Consider the following 25,870-nt stretch of genomic DNA (forward strand, 5'->3'; position numbering starts at 1 on the left):
GCCCTTTGTTGATTTTTTTCAATTTTCTCAACCGATTTGCAACTCTTTTTTGCACGTGACCAATGCATTCTAATTTGGTGACCGTATTTGCACCATATATATTTTTCACAGCATCATAAGCTTTGGAGTCACCATCGCCATAATACTGTGTATATTGCAAATTTCTTGATTCTTCAGAGCGTTCAAATATACGATAGGCTCCGACAGTCTCCATACTAGAAGCAGAACCTTTGTGATTTCGACAAGTATGCTTTTTCTTGTTAGATTTTGACATGCTGTTGCACTTTCTACAAAAATTGGACATTATTTCAATATCTAACACCTTTCCTGTGTCAACTGATATGCAACTTACGCAACCATTGCGGGAAGAATAACCACGTTTCTGCCATGCACCGTCCACAGACACTCCACAATTTGAGGTATTTTTCTGTGATATGATTTTATTAGCAGCAGTTTTCATAGATTTTTTAGCTGCTTCAGAAGCAGTCTCCTTAAGTTTTATCTCTTGATTTCTAAAAGTTCTTTTGGAAAGAAATGGCAAATCCAGAAGACAGAAAAGTTTTCTCCCACCATTATATCCTTTTGCAATCAATCTTAAAACCAAAACAACAAGTGTGTTCAAGTAATTCTTGTTATCGACTTTCATTAATGAAGGAAATCCTTTTACAAAGCTGCAGTTTTTGCATCTTATACAAAAATTTGATGATAAACCAAATCTGGAATCTTCATGTAGCACCAAATAATTTTTGAAGCACATAGGACAACATAATGCAGCAATTACAGATATCAATATTTGCACACTTATGATACGATTTCCAGTGAATTCAGAAAAAGTTTCTTTTGCAAAATCATCATAACTGGTACTTACAAGTTTCGAAACACTTGCAGTTAATTTTTGATCACCATTATTAGGAAGATCGCCATTATCAGGAACATGCTGATCATCTGTTTTGGTACTCGCATTTGAATAGCGATTCCCAGCAAACTTTCGTTTCGTGCTGCGATATTTTTTTGCGTGACCCATTTCAACAAAGTTAAATGTGATTTCCGATCAAAATAAAATCTAGAAAAAATAGATTTCAGTGAAAAAATTGCAAAGAAAAATAAGAGTCGAAAAGCGAACTACAATGTAAACAGAGTCTCGAGAGAGTGACAATATTGCCATTTATGAAGAAGAAAATTAAAAAAGTAGATATTCAAAAGTTATGGCCGTGTACTAGCAACATTATAAAATTATTATTTGCGTTTTAAAACAAAAAAAAGGTAAAAATATGATAAAAGGGGCATTTTACAACAACTTCCGGTTGCAGACTGACACTTCCGGTTAATTTTCAACTACACTGCACTTTTTTAATTTGATATATCTTGGTTTCTAGAAGACATAAAATGAAAAGAAAAATAGTTTTAGAAAGAAACATGTTTGAACTAAAATATTTTTGAAAAAAAATTTTTTTGACCAAGATGGTCGAAAAATGCCATTTTCAACGTAGGCAGTCACCTTAACGAACATGAAGTATTGTAAGTTAATCATCAGTATTTCCAAATATATATTTCTCAAAGTCTCCATAAAGATAATTTATCTGAAACTCGTACGCAGATTTGGATGTAGGTTACTAAACTTTTATGACTACAAGAGTTAATATTTTATTTCATTGATTTATTGCATCATTACAAATATGTAATTATTCACTGCTGCATTTCCTTGCAGTGGTGAATCATTAATGATCGACGTTACATATATCTACTGCAATGATTAAATTTCTGATCGAGTGAAAATGCGTAATTATAATAAAACAAAATTTCATGATCGATCACAATTCATCAATATCCCTCACAATAAAAGAATATTACTGAAAGACATAATTATTTAAGAAGAGATGTCTTCCAGTGAAAATATTTGCCTCATTTTTTTATATTTAAATAAATATATTTAATAGAATGATTAAATATCAAATAGAATGCAAATCATAATTATAGTAAAAGAAAAAAAAATAAATACTGATCACAATTTCTCACCATCCCAAATAATAAAGATATATTTCAGAGAGATAAATTTACTTGAAGAGGTATTTTCTAGCAAAAACGAACTGTTATGTCAAAATTCGTAAATTCAAATATATGTCTAGTTGTATAATAAATCAATTTTATTCCTATCTCACTTTTTATTTTGTAAACAGCAGTTTTTTTCATTAGTAGTTCGGATAGCATATCTCCCGCTGCTAGATATAGATGTTTTATACCAGAAAGTGACATTAGTGATAAAAGAGCATCACTCAAGGAATAAATTTATTAGATACGCTCAAAATAAGTTATATGCCTTATTATTAGATTGATACACGGATAATTCAGATTTATAGCATTTTCGCAGCTGCATATTATTAAACATTGATCTATTTCTAGAACTAATTCCTTATGATTCCTAATATTTCTTAGAATTAAGATATAAATTCAGGGAAATGAAATTTTAATGTTTATTGAACAAGCGTACAAATGCTTCTTGAAGTTTTCATATATGAATTAAGATAGATTTTTATACAATCATGAGAATCTAAAATGTTGCATTCCAGTAATTGTAATGTAGTTTATTTTATTTAAAGCGTCCTGTCTTTATGAAAGGTACATTTGCATTTTTTAAAATTCTTTATTATTGAAATATAATTAATTCGCTTATAAACGTGATATTTAAAAAATTACTTTATGTGTGTGTTGGTAACATTTTGAAATAAGACAGGATATGGAACTGGAGGGACCCGAGTTTCAGGTTTTATTTCGATGAAGACTTGATACGTTCGTTAATTTATTGCAATATAAGCGTATTCTTGTACACTATTTCCTTTCACTTATTTTAAAATATTAACTTATGGAATCGAATAAGTAAGTGGTTGGCATACTAATCCCCCCTAATCAATTCACATAGATAAGTACATAGTAAGTCTTAGAATATTCACAGAGTAGGTTTCTTGAGAATCATAAATTGTGAAATTATTGAAGCTTGTAGAAACATGAATTTTAGATCGTTTTGTTTCTAAAAAAGAATATATTGTTTGATATAGTATTTTTTTATCAAAACAATGGAAGCCAAAATAAAAATATCAAAGCGGAAAGCTTTTGATGAATTTTTGGCATTTTCATCTTATAATATTAGTGTGCTTGTTTCTTAAAAAATAATTTTTCGTCCTCAAAAAAATGCTGCAATATGTATATATTGGCATTTATCCCATAATTATTATTTTTTTACTAAAATTACGCAATTTCTTATTCGATTCTTCTCTAATTCTCTATAAATACATTACACGCATATGACCATGTTATTGAAATGATACATTATCATTAGGAAATAAAATTTATATACTGAATGTCCAAATTTCTGTTCATCAAAAAGTGAGTAGAAAATTTAATAATGGAATTACATCTTTACAGGACTGATTCTGGGAAAGAGAAATAAAATCACATAAATGTATGCACTCGCATGCTTCGCTCTATCTTTAATTAATTATTCAATTTTATTTATTTTTTGTATGCATAAAACACAATATTAGCAAAGAGAGAGCTAATTTTTACTCTCTCTTAGCAAAGTCATTTTCCTTTATTATTAATAGAGATTAGGAAATATTTTTAATAATAATTCACACTAAGACTATTTTCCACCTAAAAAGAATTTGGGAGAGAAATTAATTTTTATGTACAGCAATACCTGAAAAGATTTAATTAAGAATTATTGTGGATGTACAAAATTGCTTAGGGACATATTAACAATTAAAGATCTCTGTTTTAAAGTCAGTGCTTTCTGTTTATTTTGAAAATTTATCAATTGCCAATTATAAAAGTATAAACACATACACGTGATGTCTCTGCGATCGCACATAAATACCAAGTTCCCGATCTTACAATTGCAAGTGTAATTATCTGCTTCTTTCAAGCTTCTGTAAAATAGAAATGAAAAACTTTGCATTATTAGAATCATTATTTTTACAAATTGAACTTCTTATATTCTCATCTTGTCCTATCATTACATTATTTTTTATTTATTTACAATATACATTAATAAAACATTTGAAAAATCTGGCTTGATAATATCTCACATTAATTCCCTTTGTGTAAGAAAAAAAAAATACGATTTTCATCATTTCTCAAACTTAACGGAATGATTCTTACACCTTTCTACTTCTTGAGAAACAAAATTAATGTGAAGGTGAGTGAAGGGAAAATGAAATTCGTTTTAAGAAATATGAAATAAAAAAATAATCTTTTGGTCTCTTATTCAACGTTCCATGAAATTTATCATCTCGAGGTTCGATCATTCGTATATTTCGAAAAATGCAGAGCATCCAATCGAAAACAATTCGTAATATCTATGCCTCTGAATTTGCATAATTTAACAACAAAAGGAAATTGAAGTTCTTTCAGAAAATGATACATTTGCCAGTGGGAAGATATATGGCCTTAGTTATGATGATGAGCTTCAATGTTAACTGTAATTGGATCGAAGTCTGTTTTATTCTTTTCATTCATTCAATGCGATGCAAAATTATTTTCATATCATTTGATTCCTGTAAATTTAGTTATTTCTTTCTTTAAGTTTCTTATTTATAAAAAGTTTAATTTTAATCAAAGTTTGAAGGGAATCATTAATCTATCCATTTAAATGAGGATTTTTACAGTGAAACAATTGAATTTCCCCCCCATTTTAAGATTAGAAATTCTGTAATCATTTGTGAAAATAATATTTCTTGTATTCTTTCAATATTAGTATACATTTTTGATAATTCATACGAAAGATATTCAAAATGAAGTTCAAGGTATTCGAATAGTACATCGATACAGTTGGTTGTTTAAATATTCTCAAACATAACTAGTTCGGCAGTTGTTTACGTGCAAATTGGAAGACAGTTTTACTTTTACCGACAGACAGTTCCTTTACCTTTGTAATAAAGAATAAATGTGCAGAAAAAATAATTAAAATTATTTGTTTCAATGATATATTTGAAATATATTGGCTTCCAAAACTTAAGGTACAACATGTCTAATTTGAAAATGAATGAACATAGAATATCAAAATTTGGGGGAACTGTGCATTCATTGCACAGCTTTTTAATGAATGCCGAATATAAATTTTAAATTCAACACAAACATGATTTACAGAAAAATAATTCAGTAAATAATTCACTGCAGCAAAAGAATTCATCATTAGGAAATAATTCACCAATAGGAAATAATTCAGCAAATAATTCACTACAACAAAATAATTCACTATTTTCTTCCATTCTTGAAGAAAATAGTACATCACAAATTTATGAGAAAAATTTAGCAGAAGGATTACATAAATGGATTCTAATGTGTTCAACCCTAATAACAATGATTTGGCGTCACCGATTTTCCTTTCTCAGAATTGAGTTGTCAGATATCGAAAGCGAAGACCTGATACTGATTAATACTTGTCCCAGCTTCGTCTAACAACTTTGTAGGATGACTTAAAGTGACCAATTTGTCTTCTAAGAGAGTCCTTTAGTGGAAAAAGACCACAAGTGAATTTATCACCACTAATATTTTATTAAAACAATTAATATTTACAAAATGATATTTACAATTTCTGCAGTTGGGGGCGGCATTTATGCAGAGTAGCCTAACTCCTATCTACTGGATTTTCCGGGTTCCGGGTATTTATAGCAGCGATGGAAATCTTTGAAAGTCTTTTTCGTCTCGCTTGCATATGGGAAACCATGGTGGATGTGTAAATACTGATAATGCTTGCCGTTCGGTGAGTGACGCTGTATTCCCAAAGATGCTCAATCGGATTCAGGTCGGATAAAGTTTGCTATTTTATTCACTCGATACCGTAACATTCAAATAGTCTTCGACAAGCCGAGCTCGGTCCGGTTGCGTATTGCAGTACAACAGAGGGGAATCATTACCAATAACAGCAGCATATGAGCGGATATGGCTCAAGGATCTCGTCTCGATATCTCGCACTGTTCAAAGTTTCTACATGTAATACATACCAGCTAGTTATTACTAGCACTAAGAGAGATCTCCTCACTAAACATTCTTCCACCATGTTCTGTAACTGTGGCTTTCAACAGAGATGGATTGTTTGCTTCTGAAGCGTTACTCCCCCACACACACACCTGATCATCTGATGACCTGAATCCTTTCCCCCGTGTGAACATGAATATATCTGTGAAGCCCATTGTTGACTCATCCAGGAGAGCTGAATGGTGGCTGGTTTAGACCCAACGTAAATGGATAGCTCTGTGTCCTGATTTAAAGTTGAGATACATAAATGGTCGTCTTGCATACAAACATACATTTTGAAGGCGCTTTCGCACTCTAGTAGCGGAGATTGTTTTCACTGGTGCCACAAAATGATCTGGAATGAGCTAAGGCACAGTTGTGTTTCCCCTCCTTAAAGGTCGAAGAATCTAAATAATGATCTTCCGTAGTTGTTGTAACTTGTAGTCTCCTGAAACATGTCTTCTAAACACAGAATCCTCGAATTGAAACCAGGACCATAGTCATTTGATCACACTACGAGGCAAACTGAATCGTATAGCAGCATTAGCTCATGGCGATCCTATTTCCATCCGATTCCCGGCCCGCTCCTTAACAAATGGGGTTAACGACTTCTCCTGGATATTGCTTGAATCGCTCCAATATTAAAAACGAAACTGGCAATTACAATTGAAAGTTTTCCATCGTGATCAAAACTTACATACGAAATTACGAAGGTTAGATGTTTACACATTTTCTCCGAATCCTATGAGTATTCAGTTATTTAAAGTAAAATCAATAACCATTGTTTTTGCATAATGTTTTTTAAAAGATCGTTACCACCAAGCATGTGAACTATGAATTTCAATATTATTGCCATTTTTTTGTTTAATGTTGAGCTTAGAAAAGCTTGTTGCAACCTTACATTTTGGAAGCCAGATAATATATAATTATACATAACATATTTAAAAATATAATTTTATTTTAGATTTTTTTCATAAGATAATAAAAGACAATTCTTAAATAAGTTTTATATTGAGTCATAAAATTTAGCATTTTCAATTTTTGTATTCCTATCATTTTCTTCATATTGTTCTTGACGGCTATATGCCGATAATAAACAACAATAAAATACTTGAAAATGAGACTTAATAAAATCCGACATGAATTTCTTTTTTATAAAAGAATTATAACATTTCCTGAACCTCACAGTGCAATATTCTTAATATATTTACACTTATGATATACATTTTATAGTTAATTATCTTTCGATATTTAATTTATTAGATGATGAAATGAAAATAAAATTTTATCATTAAAAACTTTTCTTATATTCTGTTTGAATATTTAACATTTTTATACTTATAATAAAATCAATAATAAAATACTTGACTATCAGATGTAACAAAATAAGAAGCTAATTTATTTCTTAAAGTTATTCTTCACAATGTTTCTCAAATTTTATTGCGGAATATTCTATAAATATTTCACAACTACGATAAATATTTATTTATGAATACTTTATACCATACTCAAAATATGAAAAGATGAAAGGGAAACCAAATTTTTTCATTATGAACTTTCGATACATTAAATAGTCAATAATGCTTTTAGGCTTAGGATAAAGTGCATTACAAAGAAAATTTTAATTAATTTCTGTTATATTAAAATTCAATCTTTTCATAATGACAAATGTCCTTACATCTTTAATTAATTTTTATTTATGTATTCATTTTAGTTCTGGAATGTAATTTTGGGAACTTGCAGATTCGAAATTTTTGGTAAATGTAATTTGTTTCCGAAGTCACCATGTATAAGAATGCCTGAAGTTGAAATGTAAGACATAAATATACATTCAGTAATTGAAAATATATTTTTCATTAAGTTTCAGATAAAGCAATGCTGAAAAGTAAAATACTTGATAAAGTTTTACATTAATTTTGGAATGAGCAAACCGAAATATTTTGAGCGATGTTTAATTGAATCATAATGAAGTTTTAAAAATAAACAAGAATATATATATATATATATATATATATATATATATATATATATATATATATATATAATCACAACAAATAAATGAAATATTTATTCAATGAAATTATTTTTTATCCAAACTTTAAAATTCGTAATTGCTAAGGTTCTATCAAAATTCTGGTATGTTTAGTATATTTTATTTTTTAACATTTAAGTAAACATGCTTCAAATAGAAATATTACCTTAAACAACTATCTAATTAATCTCCTTAAAATAACAATTTATAATTAAAGAAATTTGAATAAAAATATAGGCAACATAATTTTATATATTTTTAATAAGGCTTTTAGTTTAAATTAAGACATTTTCTAATTCCTTTCAAAATAGTTTTCGGACTTTTAAGTTAGAGAAATAATATTCAAACATGTCTAGAAAATAGGGATTCTTATTATTGATTCACATGTTCTTTAATAAATTTGAACTAATTACTAATAAATAAAATGTATAAAATTTTACAAACCCTTTAAGATCCCACAACCTGTTTTGAAAAATAATTATGCTTACTTGAATGAGAAAAAGTGCAATTTTATTTTTTGTGGTTTTTTTTTTCTCTTTCTTTTATTTTAATCTAAATTTTTTCCACACTTAATTTCTAAGAATCTTATAATTTATTTTAAATTAATATGGTTTTCTTTTCCTTGCAAATTAATTCATAAATCCAAGTTTTTGAAAAGGAAAGATAAATATATAATTTAATACTAAAGCATTTCTTTTCTTTATTTATAAATTATATCCTCATTAATTTCTATCGTAGTTTTACATTTATTCTTTTCTTCCATATAATAATTTTCTAACTAATTTTGAAACAATTATTTGTAATCATAACTCTTGAATAATTTCTAAATCTATATACTATTGGATAATTAGGAAAGAAATATATTCAATTCCCAATTTATAATTTTCTTAGGAGTGTCGTACATAATTCCTTTTCATTTTTAAACTCATCTATTTAAGAGATTTTTTTTTCTTTTTTGAATATTTAATTCTTTTCACTCTCTAGAGTTCATAAAATTGTTTCCTTTGAACAAAAAAATTCATGAATCCATAACTATTATTATAATTAATTAAATTAACAATTTTCTTAATGACAAAAATGTCTGCAGTCTGTTCTCCTCAAAAGGTTTAACTTAATTATTACAAGAAACATAACTAAATTTAAAAAATAACATTGTTTCACAAGCATAAATGACACTTTTTTTATTTGAGACAATTTGAATTAATATAAAAACATTAATTAATTTTCATTACTTTTTTTAATTAATGCAACTTTGCTCTACTGTAATATGTGTCTAGAATATTATGTAAAATATAAATATACCATTTTTTAAATGAAATTTTATATAAATACTGATGGAGAATTAGCAAACATTCTTTTAAGATCCCTTTTTCTCATTTTGTTCTTGTATTCTATGTATTAATTTAATGTATTTTTATAAATATTCAGTAATTATTTAAGAAATCCCTCTTTAAATTTCAATTAATCATTACAGCTCTAATTTTCATGTTGTGGTTAGGGCTTTGATAAATTATTTTATCCACACCATTGATAACCACAAAGAATTAAACGGATATTACTCTATATTATATTAAATGAAAGCAAAACTTATCAAATATCTTAAAAGAATCTATTATGAAAAAACATGACACTATGAATTAATGAATGTCTATCCTAATGCAGCTATTAAGCAGTAAATTTCTTTCATTTCAAAACTGATCATTTTGACTCGAAAAGACGACACAGGAATCGAATCAACTTGTAAAAGTGTTACGGCATATTTCGCTTAACTAGAGCAAATGTTTTAGCGCTAGTGGGTCTTACAGGACCTTTACCGGCACAGGTATCATCCTCGTCGTCTTATGAAAAATTCGCTTTCAAAATCAAGATGTCTGTCATGAAATATGCATGACATTTCTTCGAAATCAAACGCTACTAAATTAAACCATCATACATATATATGTTTCTATTCTCTAAAACAATAGTCATTGTATTAATCACTATGTTTCAAGGGCATTTATTGTCAGTTAGTATTACAACAGTTATTAAATTTAGGTAAGTGCTATTATTCAATTATTTTTATTCGAAATAGATAAAAGCTATAAGAATTAAATAAATACTGCTACAAAACTGCAATATTGCTTCCCAGAACGGTTTGTGCAATCACTGTGAAGTCCGTTTTACAATCGGCTCAGTTGAGTGCTGATCGAGTGACGTATCAGTGATCTCAGAGCTCTTCGTAAAACTTGGCGACTATTTGGATACTTGGCGATGAATTTGGAGACTTTAGCGTCAAAATGGATATTACTGGAAACTTCCATAAGTTCAGCAATTGAGCCAATAGGAACCGAGATATTCATGATTGTTCCAGATCCTTCTCTGCCCGCCTCCAGGAAATACAATAAGTCGGCAGTCCTAAGCCAAAGTCAAACACGAGTCGTAATAGGGGAAAGAGTCAATAGTGAATAGTTGAATCAGTCTGACGAAGTACAAGCGTTGTGTGGAACAGAAGCGATTGCTGAATTGAGCTGTGTGTCGAGTTCTGGTATTTATAGTGGAAGTAGCATCGAGTTGTGTGAGGAATAAACAGTCACGTATTGGTCGCAGCTGTATACAGCTAAAGCGAAGAGACAGTGGAGAATTGCAGGCGTCTGGAGAGACCGTAGAGTGAAGATTCTCTTCTAATGCTGAATTCTGTCTGGCCGCTTTGTGTGCTGTGATTGTTATTACTACCGATTAACACTAGTGGACTACTGTTTGTTGTATTGTGCTGCTATGTGTTACCTGTGCTAGTCTTGGCTGTATATTTGTCGTCTGTATATTCGTTTCCTATTGCTTAATAAAAGTCAAAGTCGTTTGTTACTAAAGATACTGTTTATATCATTGACCAACAAATCATAAAAGAACTCCGGAATTATTCGTAATGATATTGATTAATCATATTCTTGCTTTTAAAGCAAACAAAAAAATTACAACTACATTAAGACTTGGTTATTTTATCGCATAATATATTCCTTGTTTTTTGCTTGAGAGACGAACTGAAGACGGTACTTTTTAACGAGTTCGCCATTTATTCTTATATAAATACCTTAATAATGATATTCAGCTGAAATAAAGAGAAAAAAATAAACTAATTGTAAAATATTTTCATCAATTTAATTAATTACTATTCAAATGAACCAAAGACTTGCTCAAATAATATACGCATCAATCTGATCTGCTCCAAATCATTACTGATGCCTGAATCTCGTTTGGTTTTTTTTTTCATATAAATTTTATGAACAAATTAATCATCGAAGCATAGATGATTAGGTTTTAAGAAGAATTTTAATCCGGAGCGATGAAACATTTGCATATGAAGTTAGGAAATTATGTTTTTTAATACCTTGAAGGAATATGAAAATTAATAAAGAAGCTGTTACATTTTTACATATTTTTCTTGTGTAAACTGTAGTACAAAATTATTTTCTTCACTATATGGATTAAAGGATAAGCTAGGAGATGATTGAAAAAAAAATTGTTAAATGCAAACTTCTGTTCTTTGTAGTAAAAGAAAAAAATTGAATATCAGGTAATTACTTCGATGATAAACATTCTGATGAAGAATATCGATGAACATTTTTTCATCCATTAATATGCATTAAACACATGCTATTTCTTACTTATTGCAGCGAAGGGATTTATATTTTTTAACTATTTTTGTGCTTTATACAAAGTTTACTTAGAGCATTCCCCCCCCCCTGTAAATTATATTTTAGTTAAAAAGAAATTATAATTGTTTTTGAATATAGATGTTAAATGCTTGCTAGAATTAATTATTTGTTATATTCAGTAAAAATAATAAAATTACTTTATACATGTTAAAAGTATTTACACTTCCTTCTTACATTCCCATTCAAATTAGGTCTCAGAAAAAAACCTTTAAAATATTTGCTAACATACGTTTATGTAATATGAACAATCGTATTTTTTAGTCCTTTTTTCGATACAAAACTAAAATTTTTGTATTTCTAAATACTGGTAAAAGCAAATTGTTCTTACAAAGGCAAGAAAAATTACCTACATTTTAAAAATCCATAATGGCGGCCTGTTTTCTGTAGAAGTTGATGTATAAGAGTGGCCTAATATATCTGAAAGTAGTTAAAACATGTATATCTGATATTTTTGAGAGTTTCCAAATAATCTATAAGTCCCCTAATCAATTTGGATGAGCGTCTCTAATGAACAAAGCAAACTGCACTAGTTTTCAGTTTACTCATACTTATGGAAAAAATATATATATATTGGATTTCGTAGTGATATCCAGCGTCTCTACAGTCCTCCATACTTTAGTTGAATGTTCGTTTGAATGCCATTCAATACAGGTTGAAATTAAATTCATTTTTATCATAAATATATTACATTACAAGAGCACAGATCAAGCAAAAGATAATGGAATTCCAAAGTTTTCTGAAAATGATGCTTTTAAATTTTAAATTGTATTAAATCAATTCTTGATTTCCTAATTTGGCTTCTTCCCAAACTATCTGTTATGAAATATTTCTCCTCTCGTATCTTCATTAACTGTCGCATATTAGTGAATATATTTCAAATCGTAGGAAATATAATTGAAAATCAATGATAAAGGGTATTTTGATCTTTTTTACATTAGAAATACATGTTTGAGCAATGATATAAAAAAATTGAAAATGATACATTGATGGTAATGTTGAATGCCAAAATTTTAGTTTTGATTCTTAAAGTAATTTTGAGAAAAAGTTTAAAAGATAAAAAATAATAATAATAAATAATTTTTACCCGGGGTACAAGATAAATGCTTTTTTCAAAGGCGATTGTTCATTCATAAAGACTAAATGCAATGTTTTTTCTTCGATCCTTAGAAATGATATTACCTGCTTAAAAATCACCCAAAACAACACATAAATATTTTTAAAAAAATTAAAAAAAATGTTCATGCACATTTAATAAAAAAAAAGATTATATCTTTTTGATTGATTATTTCCTAAAAGTAATTGGATAAAATAGATGATTTTATTGTTTTTAAGAATGTTTGTAATTAATTAGCATTATTTTCATGACATATATAGTAGATTATGAAAGCATTATAAGAGAGAGTGTCGGGAAATTTTCTAATAAAAATTTGCATCTAATTGAAAAGAAGGATGTCCTAAATCAATGGATATAAGGATACATTAATAAACTAAAAATAAAAATAAACTAAAACTTAAAAATATCGAACTATCTTTGAGTAAACTATGTAAAATTTAGTAAGTTATGAAATCAATTTTGAACGAATTTTAATTTGAAGAAATAAAACTTCTTTTAAGATAGGAATGAGTAACAAATATATAATTAAATTTTGGATTCATATTTACAATTAGATAATTTAAAGATATCTTTCGTTCGTTCTATTGTTATCAGTCTACATTTTAATCATGAAATTTCTGATCATGTCAAATTTTATATTTAAAATTATATTAACTTTATAATGTATGTTGTATAATGTATTTATATGTTCTTTAATAATTCCAGAAGCATGTGCGGTTTTGAATTCCAGAAGCATATCTATTTTTAACATGGATTTATATCTTCATTATATTTTTAAAATTTAAGTTGGATATTTCTCAATGCTCTGCTTTGAGGAAATGCTTTTCAACGATTCACAAATTGCCGAACAGCATTTTATTCATGATTTAAATCACGTACATGCCATTTAATAGCACAAGTTTGTGAAATTAACTTATTAAATAATCTTTAAATTTTATGTAAATAGTTTAAACTCCATAAAACTCTTTAAAGTAGATTACTCTAGCTTGAAGATCACGGAAATGAATTAATTTAGAGCAAAATCTCATGGATCTAAAACTGAACTTTAATAGACCATTCTCTCATATATAATCTTTCAGAGTGTCATAAACATTAAATTTTGCCATCTTCACAATATCAAAGTTGATGACATCGTTTTAAATAAATCGCCATGCAGTAATTCTAGTGAGACATTAGTTAAATAGTTGTGATAGCATATTCTAAAGACTCGTAGAACATATGGTCAAAATAAATGTAAATTTATATTTCCAAAAGTATTATAAGTAATTTCATTGAGAATAAATGCATGTCTATTCAGTGGTATATCAAGAAAAGGATTATTTATGGTGCAGACATACTGTGTTAAATCAATTATTAGTTCGGCAATAACTTTATATTTTAAGAGCCGTTTTGCCTCTCTAATTCTCTGGAAAATATTTTTGATTTGCAAAAGTTATTTTGGAAATTTTAATCTGGTATATAATTTTCGATTATTATTATTTCTTATAACAATTTTTTAATGACTCTTGTGGTTTAAACAATACTATAACGGATATCGAATTACTATAATTTCAATATATTACTTTTCCCTCAGGAATTAACTTTGGTCCTTTGGCAACAGTTTGAAATGACGAGTCTGTCTCAAAATCATATTTGTATTTCTTGGAAATAAGGCATGAGTATTATCAAACAAAGTTCAATGTAATAAAGATTCTGAATTGTAATTTAAAGCATTCTTGTTGGTAAATCAAAATAAGCATTTAATGAATCTTAAAAGTTTATGATTCATAAATCCAATTTTAAAAAAGGCGGGAAATAAAGTTTAATAGTTCCTTACAAAATGAGTTACATAAATATACGGTGATAGAATCTAGCCTACTTGACGTAAGTACTCCATATCGATAAATAGACGTGTCTCCTACGGAAAGACTTATACAGTATCCGATGATGACCCTTAGTGTTTAATCATAGAGTTGTAGATTCAACAATAGCTGTCATGTGGTAGAGATCATGTCATGTGGTACAGATCATCCCATGTGGTACAGATACATTATTCCAACGAAAAAATAGAATTACTATAACAAGACAAATGTAAAATGATTCGTATTGTGGTTGACACGAATTTGACTGTAAAAAATTTCCGTAGGCAAATGCAAGAGAAACAGTTCATTCGTAGAATCAAGTTTATTTTTATGATTTCATTCATTAATATTTAGTTTAATTTAAACTCTGTGTTAACATTAACTCTGATTTATGAATCCGCTCTCATTGAGAATGAGATTCTTTTTAACTTTGACAACTTTGACTTAGAAAAAGAGAAGTCCAAAACGAGAATAATCTAATAATACGAAAATTGAATTATTTTATTGAAGGGAAAATAAGGGATAATAAAAAGATTTTCATAGGAAATGATAGCAGATATAATTTTAAAATTTTATTCTGAATTTCTAAAATTTTATTTCCTTCTAAATTGTTTATTTTGCTTCAATTGGAGAAAAGTCATTATAATTTATAATATATTTTTCTGAAACTATATAAAATGAAATGTATGCATTATAAATGATAAGTTTGTTCAATGAGTTATAAAGGAAATTTCTTCAAATTAATTCACTTAATTTGCAAGGGAAGAAACTCAATGACTAACAAGCGGAATTTCATCAGCAGTAATTCTGCCATTAATAAATCACAATCAGTCTTCACATGTAATGAGGGAAATCGTGTATTAAATCCTGATGTTCACATAATAAGCAATGAACGTCTACAAGTCAATTTTAAATTAACTATAATATAGTTATTCAGCCGACAAACTGGTTCAGAGATCGTGACGGCGCATTCTGAGGGATCACAAAAAACGTAATGTATTCTTTTTTTTTCCTTCTTACTTCGTTTCCCTAAAGGAAACCAGAAAAGAGAGCCTTGGAAAACAGGAAAAGCAGTGACTCGAAAAATAACAACAAAGTGGTAAGAAAAAAAAAGAATTAAAATAAGGAAGAAAGGAGAGAAAGAAATCAAGGATATGGGCCGCAGAGAATATTTTCTCCGAGATTTTTCTGCGAAATGAAGAGTAGCGTGATTGAATGTCATGCATTCACTCAGAAAACCGTGCCTTGAGTTTGGAGGAGGTTGTTTCCGTTTTCTGCGGTGTGATAAAAGGGGAACACGTGGGATATCCGTTTATGTTTATTCCGTAGCATATTGGTGAAAGGTATTCAGTATAAATATGTTTCGTTGTTAGGCTTTCGAAAGGAATTTCGATTTTTCAGGGTTGCTCTGGTTGTCAAATTTCTATTTATGTATTATTTTTGTGCCCCAGGACAATATTTGGAATTCAACGGAAAGTTTTCAGAATTCGCCTAAGCAGTGTGAAATCATGCGATCAGAAATTTATATACATTTGTGATTATGGATTCTTTTGAAAAATTCTTTCTGATATTTCTGATACGCATTTTTTTATATTCTGCAGATATCAGTCATGCGTAATATTGCTGCTTTTTTATTCTTGCTTGGAATATTTGATAAAGAAAAGTAACATTAAAATATGATCTTATATTTTTTTTAGGATAGATTTAAATCTTTAAAAATTAGGTTAACATTTGAAAATATTCCTGATTTTCATTGCTAGCAAATATTCCATGATTGATTAAAAATAATTGAAATGGGCTGAATATTGTTAATATGTATTAGAACAATGATAATGTCATATAAAGAGTTATCCATAAAGAAGTATCATTTTAAAATATTAATATCTATAGAACGAAACTAGATAGAAACGAATATGATATATAGTTGGATAGCTGAAAGCTTAAGCTTTTATTTTATGAATTTAACATGATCTGTATTTGTTATGGGATAAACCTGAAATTGCAAATCCATTTCTTGTCACACATGAAGTAATTTGTGTATATTGAACTATTGAACTCCATGTTGTAATGTTCGAATTTTGAAGGTTTTGAAGAGTAATATATATAGAGTTTACGCAAATACTATATTTTATTGATTTATGTGTGATTTATTTACATAGATGATGTAGTAGATTACGTAGACGGTGTCTCAATTAATTTTTAGTCTATCTTTCCTATGTTTTTAGAACGTATTTCGATCAGTATTTTAATCTTATGTGATAGGATGACCAGTCTTTTTCCATTTATACATGTAATCATATATTTTGACTTATGTTTATCAGATGTAAATGTATTTATAATAGAGCAACTCTTTGTTGCAATTGCAACGATATAATATAATGCATTGCATTGCAACAATGAATTAACGTTTTATATACTGCGATACAAAAAACAACTTTTCTGAAATTTAACAAATTATATATATATATATATAATATAATTTGTTGAACGTAGGATGAACGAAACGAAAATTAATAAATTGTCCATAACGGAATTAAAAAGTTACATTCAAACGTACTTGATGAAACAGTTGTAACTATGTTAAAATTCTAAGGAATAGTATTAGAAAATTGGAGTTTAATGATCCAGTTACAATTTATCTCTCAAATGTAGAGTAACGGAATGAAATACTTAACATTCAAATAATTTGTGCTGATATGAATGATGGCTGTGATTGCTGAAATTACGAATTTCGTAATTCTACTAAATTTTAATTCATTTCCACAAGACTGGAAAGAGGTATATGAATTGCAAATGAGAAGGTAAATATCTCATATAAAATTACTCAACTTAATTTTATGAGGGAGTGTATATTGCCATATAGCTCTGATACTGTATCCACTCACATTATTTTATTTTATTTCCAAAAAAAATTGCAATAAATAATTGTTATGCAATTATTTATTGTCTTAATAATTGCGTAAATTAATTAGGATTTAATTAAATTATTTAACAATTCGTGTAATTAGCTTGTTATATGAATCATATCTGCAATTTCAATAATAAATATCAATATTGAATTTTAATGATCGATTGACGTAAAAAATAAATATATTTTTGGTATACTTATCTTCAATACCGATTGATATTTGGGTTTTTATCTAGATGGATATTAGGTTCTACCATTTATTTATTAATGATAACATTCTAAGTATTTTCATTAAATAAGATATTAATAGCCTTTCAATAAGAAAAAAAATAAATGATGACTTAAATTTATTCCTGATGAATTTTCGGATGTCAAGTCATTTAGTAACAGAATTAATAAGTTAAGAATTCATTTAGTAGGAAAAGTTAACAACATTCGAATCAAAATGGAATTTTTAAATCACAGTTTTCTTTTATCTAATATATACTATTAAAAAATAATTGTTCTTTTCCAAGTTTATTTGAAAGGAGTGTGTATTTACAGTTTTTAAAATGAAGCTAAATTAATAAAAATATCATTATGTTGTACAGAAACCATTATGTTCATTATGTTGTACATTGTTTGGGTTTGTATCATTATGTTGTACAGTGAATTAATGAAGCGTTTTTAAACTTAATTTTGCTTTTAATATTTTATCAAATTATTGAAATGCATTTTTAAATATCAGATTTCTTTAAATGATACATGTTTATTAACTCCTAATGGTATTATTGTATAGTAATTATAACGTCATTTAACGAGTTTTGCCTTTCTTCTTTAAAGATCTAAAATTATGAAAATTAATTATATATCTTTAAAGAAGGAGGTACAAACACAATTATTTTTTAAATTCCATATGATTAGAAAAAAAAATATTAAAAGAAAAATGTATGTTACCTTATTTTTCTTTTGATAAAAATGAACTTTTGAATTCATTTAGTATGATTAAAAATTACTGAATCAATATATTTTAATAATTTGCTTATCATTTTTTATTCATTCACAGTCTTTACATAGGGAAAGTTTTCTCATATTTCATTTTTATCATCAGATCTAAAAAATCATAAATACTAAAAAAATATCTAATAAAATAAAAAAAATCTGGAATAATTATCGAAAATTTCATGAAAAGTGTTTAAGAGCATATCAATACTATTATTTTGGAATCAAGAGAATAATTATGTAGTAAATAACAATCAACGTGGCGTTCTTGCTTAATGTGGATCATACTAATTTCCTTAGTTCTTCAAAATCTGGAAAAACTTTCCTCGCCGTTAAATGCTATATAATAAATAGCTAATTATTACTTCCTAATCAAATTACATAGAAAGATTTTACATTAAATTTTAGGAAAAATGTATTGCCAAATAACCTCTTTTTAACAGGCGATATCTGCAGATAAAGGGTACCAACAGGGAAGAAAATCATATCAGAAAGATATTCGAATAACATTCATGTAGTTATATACTTTTAGATAATAGTTTCATTTGTTACACGTTATAGTAACATAGCAGTGGAGTTGGGTAGGATTAATGTCAAATCGGATAAGAATACGTTGACTTGACACTCAACTTAAAATGCCCTCATTGATGATCGAAAGAGCACTTTGTAATGATCGAAAATTTGTAATTCATCGTCTATTCCGCCTAAAATCCCTTTCTTAAAGAGACGTCTTATTTTGCTTAATTGTAGCATAATTATTAAAATGAATAATAATGTATAAAATGAATCATTTACTATAAAATATTTATAAGAAATACGATTTTAAAATTATTGTGAGGTAAGCCTTGTTAAAGCATTAAATATTAAATTGAGATACTGAATTAGAAGATTAGATCTATTGGCATAAATAGCAAATTACATGTTAATTTGTATCCTATATAATGAAGTTACTTGACATTTTGTATTACATAATGTATTGAACATTTAAATTTCATTTATAATTTTAACTTACATGAACTGCAAAGGCTTTCCGGAATGAAAACGTATCAACCTGAGTAGCAAAAAGGTTAAAATGAATGATCGAATCATAAACGCAGTAGAACGTAGAAGAAAATATTCTTTGAACAACAAATTCATCGTTCACCATTTAAGATCTACCACTGAAAGATCAAAAGATCAGCAAAGATGGGTCTTGGAGCGAAAAAAATTGTGCTATCTTATAATGCATAAAGTTTTTTTTTTTAAAAAAATCTTCCCTTTGACAGCAAAAACTGGTTTGATACACATGTTATCATGTCATTATGATGACCGCCTGCTCTTTAATGGTAATGATAACATCTTTCTTGCTGAGAGAAATAACGTTTTAACAATAGAAAGTGATAAAAATGATGAAACAGCATTACTCAGACGTTATGATATCATTAGATGTGTATAAAATAAGAAACACGCTGCTTTATTAGATTGCTCTCATTGGACGGTTTTGATTTAGGTCGCCTGCTTAGTCTCAATTTATTTGTTTGATTTCTTTTCCCACATTCAGAGAATAGCTACGTAAACCTGTATTTAATGATATTCAATGGATTGATTTCTTTGTGAGTAAGAAATAAATATATTTTATTAAGCTGTAGTGTTTTTATATACTTTATAATTTTCTACTATTTTTAGAATTCGTATGTGTATTAACAACAATTTCAAATTTTAAAAAAATAGTTAAACCTTCTTCAAAAATTGTTATATAACATTTTGATTTACTTCTAAGTATGATGCTTAATGAAGAATTACAATTTTGATAATTTTATTTTAAGTCGAAATTTCTAATTTAGAAATCACTTAATTTTTTTTTTATTACATGCAATCCTTATTTCTTACAGATGCACATTTCATCAGAGAATATGAAAATGTGCTCTGACGTATGAAAATTCAGACAAGTTCATTTTACCTACGGGGAGATACTTTAAAAGAAATCCTTAAAATAATAAGAGAAATAAACCGCTTTATTACTTTTTTTTTTCATTTGCACGCTTTTTAAAAAGTGCAAGGTAATAAATAAATAATATTTAAATTTCTTTCGAAATAAGTAAGACTTGACATCGTTCCTTTATAAAATTTTAAAATGCGATTCTAAAATAATAATAAAATGAATCTGCCTCATATTAAACAATGAAAGTGTATTAAATTTAGAGATGGAAGTTTCCACAACATTTGCATTGCATTTAATATTTATCACTTGATTTTAACAATTTTTTACAATAAATTATATATTAAGATATAATAAAAATGATAAATTTAAATTATCAATGTCAATGACGGATAGAAATTGTCATTTTTTTAAAGCATGATCGACTTAATTCCAAAAAATTCCTCGATTACCGCACAAATTTACATTATAAATTGAATTTTAGAAATTCCGTGCATATTTTGTTCTACTAATTGAATATCATATGAAATAGCTTAGTGGTAATGTTTGTGTTTCAAAAAGATTTCATAACGATTTATGCCAGTGAAATGCAGGAGCACTTTTATGAAATTGCTAGATATCAAATTTTTTCAAGCATGTCACACGTGATATATTTATTTTTGAATTTCCTCAGCAGTAGAGATCATAGATGGTGAAATATGGTAAGATAGAATATTAAATTAAAAATACCCAAAAAACAGCTAAACAGCTTTTTTCGCTAAAAGTAGTGAATAAATAGTATAAAGCGAAATCAACAAGTGTATTTTTACGTACAGAGTTAGCAAGAAATAAGTTACCCACTTCAGAGGGCTCTCAAATGCGTTCTATTGATACAAATGAGATAATAATTTGAACTACAGATTACTGAGATAATGCGCTTTACATTTATTAAATTTAAAAAAAATAGTACAAAGAGTCACCATTAGGTAGCGTTGTAGTACACATAAAACCATTTAATATGGTTTTATAATTGTTAGATAAAGTAAAATTAAAATTGATCAATATATCCTCCTTCATTTTCAACAATATGCTCTATTTGGTGAACCATATTTTCTATAGATGACCGGAGTGAGTCTGCCGGAATATTAAGAATATGGCGCTGAATGTTGTCCTTCAGATCTGGTAGAGATGATGACATTTGACGGTAGATATTGACCTTCAAATGACCCCACAACCAAAAGTCGCAAGGGGTGATGTCCTGCGAGCGTGGAGGTCATGCTATTGGGAAATAACGGTTGATAACTCGTGCTTCTGTGAAATGTTGTCTTAACAATCGTCTTACACGACAATCAATATGAGGTGATGCACCATCCTGCATGAAAATGATGTCTTCAAGGCATCCGCGCTGTAAGAAGAGTTGTGATTACAAAATCCCTCAGCATATCATGGTACCGTTGTCCTGTGACGGAACAGGTTTTGATTCCAGTTGAAGTTATCTCTTCAAAGAAATACTGTCCAATGATAAATGTAGCTGTAAAACCACAAAATACTGTCACTTTTTCAGGATGCAGGGGTTGTTCCTGGATAACGTGTGGGTTTTCCTCTGCCCAAATTCGATAGTTGTGGATATTAACTTGCCCGTTTTGGCATAAGTGGGTCCCATCACTGTACAGAATGTTCCAAGGCCAAGTTGTGTGAACCACCATTGGAGCAAGGAACTGAAGTGCAAAAGATTAAAGGACTTTTAGGTCCCCGTCCTGCAACAGGTGCACAGACTTGATTTTGTATGGAAAAAAAATGCACAATCTGCAGTAGGATTTTTCGTACAGTTGACTACGGCATATCCAGTACACGGGAAGCAACTTGCAAACTCACATCATTATGCGGCGACTGACTCCTGGCTTCAACGAGCTTGGTCGCAAAAATTTCTAAGCTGGAAGACGGGATTTTTATTTTTTCATCCTCTACCTGAAAGAATGCCAAGTTAGCCCTTTTTTTCAAATTTTTGCATCATATGGCATAGGGCATTTGGAGACATTGGACATTATCTTATCTGCTTCATACGACGAAATCCCTTTAGAGCTGCAACGGAGTTTTGTTGGTTCTATTAGAACGCTTTCATTCTATTAAAAGGACTTGGTTGAACAATTGTGTTTAGTCTATTTATTTGAAATGTGCAACCAAATTTTTAAACATATTTTCTGAATAAAGAATCATTATAACAGATTAATGGGAACGTGTAATTCTAGAAAAAAAAAATCAATTAAATTTAACATGTAACATTTTGTCGATGTGATAGACTACATAAGATTACTTCATTCAATCACTTTTCACATTCATTTTCAGTTCCAAAAATAGAGAAATTTTTCCAAAAAAAATAAGGCAACTTCGAGCGTTTATAAAATATTTGTTCCCTAAAAAAATTATCTTGTAGTCTATAGTGTTCTACACTCATGTCCAAAATTAAGGTCATAAACATAAAATCTGCGAAAAATGAAAAACTATTCACTGTGTTGCCACGAAATTTGGCACAGAGGTGCACTATAATGGAAGAAAGAACATAGACACGTAACAACATGGAAAATATTTTAACTGGGAATTAAGAAACAGGTTATATCAAAAAGTGTTACATTATGAATCAGAGATAAAGCATTTATCTCCGGGAAAGCCTGTCTAATATGGAGTATGACCACCGTACACTACTATACAGGCTTCACAACGAGATTTCATACTGTTATGAGGGTGTAAATAAATGCTTAGGTCAACAAAGCCCATTCTTCCAAAAGCGCGGCTTTTAACTCTTCGAGGGTATTAGGAGAGAGGTTACCCTGTGCAATGGCTCTTCCGAGAGCATCCCAAACATGTTCAATAGGATTAGGATCCAGAGACCTCGATTGGCAGTTCATACGTTGAATATCCCCTTCCTCAAGAAAATCATCAACTATCTGGTCTCTGTGCGGACGCGCATTATCGTCCATAAACATGAAGTCTAGGCCAAAAGCACCCCGGAACAACTTCACGCAGGCTTCAAGGATCTCATCCCTATAGGGATGTTCATTGACAGTACCCGCATCAAAAACGTGCAGTAGTGTACAACTGCCCAACATTATGCCACCCCAGACAAGGACTCCTTTGCCACCAAATCTGTCCATTTCTTTTATGTAAGAGGGATGAGTGCAAGCTCCTCGCTCTTTCCAGATGAAGATTCGATGAGTGTCACTCTGTATGGTAAATCTCGACTCATCACTGCAAAGAACACGCCCCATTCTTGCTGTGCCCAAGACTGATGTGTTCGGCACCAAAACAACTGGGCTTTTCTGTTGGATTCAGTCAAAGGAACGCACTCAACTGGTCGCCGGGCATAAAGGGCCCTCTCTGCTAGACGTCTGTATCCTGTTTGTCTAGAAATTCTTATTCCAGACGCAGCAGCAAGCTCACGAGCAAGTTGAGGAACCATTGCCAGCCTATGCCGTCGTGTACTTAATGCCAAATAACTATCATGTGCAGGCGTCGTTGCTCTGTGACAGCCTTGGCCGGTCTTCCTGGTTACAGTACCACTTGTTTGAAATTGATTCCACAACCTGAATACCACTTTCGGTGTCACTTGTAACCATCGAGCCACCTTCACCTGAAATTGCCCTGCTTCAAGCCTGCCAACAGCTCTCCATCTCAAGGAATCGTCTAAACGATTGCGAGAACTCATTCTCACTGGGAACAGGTTAAATTTTTTGTTTTAATGCAATATTCACCAAATTGCAGGCAAAAATCCCAGATTCCTAAACGGTCCAATTTCAGTAGTTCCTCAAAAACTAATGCTAAACAACATTTTTTTTCCCACAACAAAGGTTAATATCGTGTTACCGGTCCTTCACAATGTACAAAATATAATTTGTTTAAATTTTATTGGTAGCTATTTAGAATTACTTTGAAAAACATTTTTGTGACCTTAATTTTGGACATGAGTGTAGATAGTTTGAGGAATATATATGTGAAATGGTAAATATGTCCGGGATTTTTTTTTATTTATATGTTTTTTTTTCAGGAATTTAAAATATTACCACAGTTTTTTCAACTGAGAAATTACTTTCAAAATCTAACGGTAATAGATACATTTCTTCACCTAAGTATGACCTTTTAAAAAACTGAAAATAATAAATTATACGTAAATCCTGATGTCTATAAAGGCACTATAAATTTTTATAACATTTTTTAAAAAGACATTTAATTCCCAATGTACCAAAATGCAAGACAAAGCATTTCTGAGATGCAATACTTTTTTTACAAACTCATGCTTTTTATGATTAGTGAATGCTTAAATGTGCAATTGATGAAATTCATTTTCATTCACTTCTTGGAAATGAATTTTAACTTACAAATGTATATTTTAAGGTTGGTTTATAAAGAATCTTTAATAATCATTTTGAGGAGCATTTATTTCACTCTGCTTAAACTTATTTTTTGCATTAATTACTTTTAAATATATTTTTTAAATCTCTTTATATCATTTAATATATTTTCAAATAATATTTTGCTATTTTCTTCAATTCTTAATCTTATGCCTTCTAATTATAAAAACGAAGTACTTACAATTTAAATTTATACATTTCAGAGATTATAAAACAAAAAAGTATGTAGTGAAAATATTAAATTATTTAAATTAATTTAAATCAAAGATCAACAAAGTCATGCAGATATTAATTTTATTACAACAATCTATATTTAATAAGACAATAGTCTATTTTTCTGAGAATGAAATAAAAATTAGTTAAAGTGGAGTAATATACTAGCTTACACCAGTGATATTAGATATTCTAGTTCAAAAATTGCTAGTTATAAATCTAATTATATGCCATGGGGGGCATCACCTATGAACATACTCTACTTTATAATAAATCAGAAATAAATATTCAAAGAATTTTTCTTTCATCCTTTATACTTTTAAATTTAAAAGTGTTTAAAATCTTATGGTATGTATCGTTTTATTTTATTTAATATATTTTTAATGAATCTCTGAAAACTTACTTAATTCCTAAAATTCATTTTAAAAAACATTCCCTCTTGTAAAAACATTAAAATGATAGTAAAGCTCATTATTAAATAAAACGCAGTTGTATTAAGTATAAAAATGAAATATAAGTATTTTAATCATTTAAGAAAAAGTTTTAGTTAAAGTTTATCAAGATTTACATGGTATGTTTTCTTTAATGTAATATTTAAGGAATAGTTAAGCAAGTAAAAAATCGAAAAATATCTTTATGTTCAAGAATTTGTTAGTAATATTTTAAATCTGAAAGATGTATCCAAAAAATAATTTTTATAATAACAAAAATAAATTAAACAAATTTAAAATTAAAAGTTTGCTTTAAACTATTAAATATTTTTAAAAAATATTT

This window comes from Argiope bruennichi, chromosome 9, assembly GCF_947563725.1.
Source record: "Argiope bruennichi chromosome 9, qqArgBrue1.1, whole genome shotgun sequence".
In the NCBI taxonomy this organism is placed as follows: domain Eukaryota; kingdom Metazoa; phylum Arthropoda; class Arachnida; order Araneae; family Araneidae; genus Argiope; species Argiope bruennichi.